Here is a 5,774-nt window from a genome sequence, read left to right on the forward strand (position 1 = left end):
TTGGCATGGTATGGCACATGCTGATAGGAAGAAAGAAGGAATGGGAAGGAAAGATAGAAAAATGGTCCCTTTTTTCCCATTTAAAATTGGGACGTTTTCTATTCTGTGAATTGATGTCCAGACACAATGAAGGAGGAAGAGGCTGGACTCGTTGCTAATAGACCTTTCTCTCACCCGCCCACCCCACCCCCCCTTCATCAGGAGAACAAGACCACCCCCTCGTGCTCCATGGCCTGTCCCTTCGGACCCTGCTGGCTTCCGTCGTGGGGTTACATGTGGCCAGGCTGGCACAACTCACTCTGCTCACATGCTTGTGGGTCCCCAGGCTCCGTTCTCCCTGTAATTACAGCTCCAGGAGCACAGTTCTCTGCTTTTGATCACCTCCACACAGCCTCAGCTGTTGGAAGTCAACCTCGCCTTTAACAAACAGCTTCCCACAGTGTCTTCTAGAATCTAGAGCAGTGGTTCTCAACCTTCTGGCCCTTTAAATACAGTTCCTCATGTTGTGACCCAACCATAAAATTATTTTCGTTGCTACTTCATAACTGTAATGTTGCTACTGTTATGAATCGTAATGTAAATATCTGATATGCAGGATGGTCTTAGGCGACCCCTGTGAAAGGGTCATTCGACCGCCAAAGGGGTCGCGACCCACAGGTTGAGAACCGCTGATCTATATCCTCGCATCTTGCAGCTTCTTGTCCTAGAATTGCCTCGAACACATCATCTGTCCCTTAAGACAATGCTCTTCTCAGTCCTACTTTACCAAAGAAGACTTTGGCTCTAAAGGTTTTTGCTATTTTAATCCAGAGCCATGAGAAACTATAAACATATTGTGATCATTTTTCTAGTTCTCTGGAAATTCTAAACGTTAAGCCCCAGTGTCCTTAAACAAAGTTCCTTAACTTCTCTGAACCTCAGTTTTATCATAAACGAACATGGGGATGATGGTGCCCGCCTTTCCAGGCTGCTGCAAGGAGTAAATACCACTATGTGTGTGAGAGGCCAGGACGATACAGGGTATACAGTAGGCGCCTCATAGAGGTGGTTATAAGGCTCTTGTAGTTAGAGAAGGCAGTTGAGACACCCGAGGATTGGGCATGGCGAGTGACTTATCCCTAGGAAATACTTCGATGCATTTGGATTTTGCCTGAGCATCTCGTCTGTCCTCGGTGTTCACTTTGCTTGTTGGAATACAAAAGGAAAATATGAAATACAAACCATTTCCTGCCTTCACTTGTGTGACATTCATTCAGTCAGCAAATAGTTAAGCTAGTACCTATATTTCCTAGTGCCTGAAAAGTTGAACAAAATAGCCTTTATGGCCCGGCCAGTGTGGCTCAGTGGTTGAGTGTCAACCTATGAACCAGAAGGTCACGGTTTGATTCCCGGTCAGGCTCGATCCCCGGTGTGGGGCATGTGGGAGGCAGCCGATCAATGATTCTCTCTCATCACTGATGTTTCTGTCTCTCTCCCCCTCTCCCTTCCCCTCTGAAGTCAATAAAAATACATTTTTAAATAGACCCTATGCACAGTTGAGTCTGTTTATTCAAAATAAAAGCAGTCATCTCTATGCAGAGTGATACTTGCTATTAAATGAGCTAACGTATGTAAAGTGCTTGTACCTGGTCCAGTCATCATACGCCATCTTATAAGCTCTTAAGCCCCATACCGGTGTCTGGATGTCTGGAGGCAGAGAGGGCAGAGGAGGGATACCGAGGAGAGAGCCTGTAAGAATAGGTGATGCTTGATCTAAGTCTTGAGGAAGAATAGGGACTTGTCAGGTGGACAGGTGTGAAGATAGGAGTGGGCGGGGAGCTGAGGAGAAGTAGGAGGATGGTGCTCTGGGCAGCTGGAACAGCTAAAGCAACGCATTGCTTGAGGCACTGAGGGGACTGCCTGCCTTTGCTTGTCATACTGAGGAGTTTGGTCTTTATCTTCAGGTGACTGAGAGCAGTAGGAAGGTGTTAAGCCTAGGCTGTTACTCTTGGGTAAGGACAGATAGGGGAGCCAGACTGGAAATGGTCTGGAGGCAGGTAGAATAACCTCAACCTCCAGCTGAGGCCTTTGGGATGGAGGGGAGTGGAGGTGTGGATTGAGGAGCTATCTAGGAAGTGACTGAGAGAAATAAGGAAGAAGGAAGTGTGGAAGACTCCCAGTTTTCTGGCTTGGGAAATTGGAGGGAGGATGCTTGGTGCCATTCACCGAAACAAGGAGTAATAACAGATAAAGAAGCAGGGGTGGAGGGAGGCCAGCTTAATACAATGACATGCACAGATCTTAAGTGTTTAGTTCAATGTGTTCGGACAGCTGTTATATAAATACTGGTAGCCCTGCGCATGAATGGGTGCCCCAGTAGCTCGCTGCCACCTTCCTGTAATACCCCCCCGCCCCCCGCCCCCAGCTTGCTGCCCTTCCCACTCCTGTAGCTCTCACATTTGTAGCTCACTGCCCCGCCCTCCTGCTGATCCAGGCGTGATGCAGTTGGTCCTTACGCTTCACGGTGTAAGGGACATTTGCATATTACATAGGATCACTCAAAACAAGATAGAGAATATATCCATCTCCCTAGAAAGTTTGCTCATGCTCCTTTTCAGTCAGCCATTCCTCCTCCCCACATATCACTTTTTGTCTTCACTCACTATAATTTAGCTTTACCTGTTCTAGAACGTCATATAAGTGGAATCACATGCATTTAATGTCTATAAGGCTCATCTATATTGTTGCGTATATTAATAGTGTGTTCATTGCTTTGCTGAGAACTTTGGAATTGTTCATTCCATTGAATGAACATGTCAAAATTTCTCCGTTCTGTTAATAGAGGTGTGAGTTGTTTCTAGTTTGAGGCGGGGGAAGGCTGCTATAAACATTCTTGTACAGTTCTTTTTATGGAAATATTTTTCATCCCCTAGGAAATACCTAGGAGGAGAATTTTAAGGTTATAAGGTAAATGTGTGTTTACCTTCATAACAATTCTTCATGGTGGTTGTACCGTTTTATGCTCCCACCAGCAGTGTATGTGTTCCACCTTCTCACCAGCATTTGGTGTTGTCAATCTCCTTTATTTTTGCTATTCTAGTACATGCTGAGTAGGGCTAATTTGCATTTCCCTAATGACTAATGATATGTTGAACACCTTTTCATATGTTTATTGGCCTTACCACTTTTTTGAAGTGTCTTCAAATCTTTTGCCTGTTGTTTTTTTTTATAGGTTGTTCATCTTTTTGTTGTTGATTCATAAGAGTTCTTTATATAGATAGTCTGGGTAGGAATCTTTTTTCAATATACATTTGTATAAATTTTTGGTTTTGCTCTCATGTGGTTCAACCCATTCTGAGGCCCTAAGCATTAGAGCAGCATTTTCAGATTCTTATCGGAACTTATAAGATGAAAGGTTTTAGTTTTTATAACAATATATTTCTGTTGTTGAAAGATGTGTGGAGCATTGTTGCTGACTCTTGGTCTAGGTGGGGATTGGAGCTGAGTGGTGCCCACGTAGGCATAGGAGAGACTCTGTATTTGAGAAATACGTTCATTTGTGGTGCCAGGAATCCTTCCCAGCTATTGAACAAGTATTGGAGTCTCTCCAAGATAATGTTCCTTTGCCTTATTTTTTAAAAAGATGGTAAATTCCAAACTTCAAATTTCACAGTAGAGAGAATATATAACGAACCCCCATGTCTCCCTCACCAGCGGTTCACAGCTAAGCACTGCTGCATCTATATCTCTACCCTCCCCCCTCCCCCAGCTTATTCTGAAGCAAATTCCAATGTCCTATCATTTCCATCATAAATGTTTTTGTACATATTTCTAAAAGACAAGGACTCTATAAAAAAATACATGCAACCAAATACCATTATGACATCTTAAAAGTTAATACTGCCTTAATACCGCTTACTCTTTTACAGTTTGTGGGAATGGCCTTGGTTTGCATTTTGGTCATCACTTAATGATGACAGAAGACAAACCTGCTCTCTTTCATCCTCACTGGCTTCTTTGGGTCACATGTTCTCTGGGAACACTCCCATGTTCTGTCCGTCCACCTGTCGCTTCCACTTCACTTTTCCCCCTTAAAACCTTTCTGTCCAGTATAACACACATGTATAGAAAAGTGCACAAGATATAAATTATGAGTTAATTCATTGTTATGAAGGGAGTTCCCACGTAACCACATCTACATCAAGAAATAGACCTTTGTCAGATTCCTAAAGCCTCCAGTTTCCTGATGATTTAGGGTGTGTACTCACTGAGCAGCGGCCAGGGCGCACCCTACCTGACATCATGGGAGCAGAAAGGGAAGGAGAAATTTGGATGCAGGTATTTGAGCCACCAGACAGACCCTGGTCTGATCAGCCTCTTGGAGCTCTGGCCCAGACTGTGGGATTTGCAGAGGCGGGCCTCATTTCAGATGCTTTATCCTACTGTCATACCAAATGTCCTATCTAGTTTCTGGTTGGAAGTATCTGTCCTTCACAATTTATTCTTTTGGTGGAAGGGATACTCTGCTCCTTAAAAACAGTGTAAGGAATTTGACTGACAGCTCCCTAGCTCTGCCCCCTTTGGGGAGGGAGAGCAGCTTTTCCTCTTTTCCCTGCTTCCTCCCATTAGTCGAGGTCTCTGGGTGTGCCAGCTCACGGCCACTTGGAAGATTCCATGGCTTTTCGGTGGCTTCTCTATTGGAAACTGATTGTTTGGTTTTGATCAGAAAAAGAAACATTTATTTTGAATTTTCTCCCTGACCTATCTGAGCTAGGTTCAGGCGATCTCTTTTAACTCTACCACATGTGAATTACAGGAAATGTGTGCCTGTTGGGGAAATGGGTCATTTCCAAGATTTTTTTCTCCCCAGGAAAAGTGTAATTTATTAGTTTACTAAGAAAGATTCAAACAGGCAGCAAAGAAGTGCTTATGGAGACATTTCTTTTATGTGCCCCTAATCACAATCTTATCATAAACCTCAGGCCTGGTAGTTAATCCACAGTTATTTAATTAAATTATTTCATTTTACATGTGAGGAAATATCTCACAACCCCCTCCCACCACGAGCACCAAAAGAGAGAATATTTTGCTCGAGAATTATGCTCTGAATGAGCATAATCCCCCCCGCACCACCACCACCACGTAATGATTTTTTTAAAATGACTATGATCTCACAATTTTTTTTTTCCAAATTCTTGTTGAAACCTCATCTTTGAATTTGGTGCATCCGAAGATTTGCTTGGAATGAAAGTGGAATTTCCGTTCTTAACCAAACAAAATAGAGTCCAGAGATTCTACTTGAAAGATGATTGGTCTCAGTGTCATTTTGTTTGTCACTTTCTTCCTGGACCAAATCCGTGCTTCACCACAGTAGGCAATGTGGTTGAATTCCATCCACACCTGTGACAGAAGCTTCTAGAGACCTTTGGCTTGAAACACACACTTAGCCAAGTTCTTCTGAACCATCTTTTTTTGCTGCCCCCTGCTGGAAGCTAAAAAGAGACCATTGCAGCAAGCTCCTCTCTGCTAGCTCTTCTCCGTGTAAGATGTAACGTCTCAAGATGGGGAAAGGTGAGACCAACCAAGTGCGGCTTCCATGTTGGACGTCATCTCTCATCAGTCAACTGGTGGTGTCCTTCCCTGGTTGCTGGGAGACCTCAGGTTCCATGTGTCCAAAACCACACCCGTTCCCCCCGTCCTCCACCAGTTGTTCTTCTACTTTGTTCTCTCCTCGACAAACCTTGGCATTTCCCAACTCAGTTCCCCCATTCTCTGAATCCAGTTAAGGGCCAGTG

The 5,774-nt window shown here is 44.0% G+C and overlaps 1 protein-coding gene across 1 annotated transcript in view; it reads left to right on the forward strand.

Moving 5' to 3' along the window:
* The window catches only part of NXN (nucleoredoxin), a 162,613-nt gene that overhangs the window by 89,003 nt on the left and 67,836 nt on the right, over positions 1–5,774 (forward strand). The gene's annotated exons all lie outside the window — the stretch shown is intronic.

This window comes from Myotis davidii, unplaced genomic scaffold (assembly GCF_000327345.1).
Source record: "Myotis davidii unplaced genomic scaffold, ASM32734v1 scaffold363, whole genome shotgun sequence".
NCBI classification, from domain to species: Eukaryota; Metazoa; Chordata; class Mammalia; order Chiroptera; family Vespertilionidae; genus Myotis; species Myotis davidii.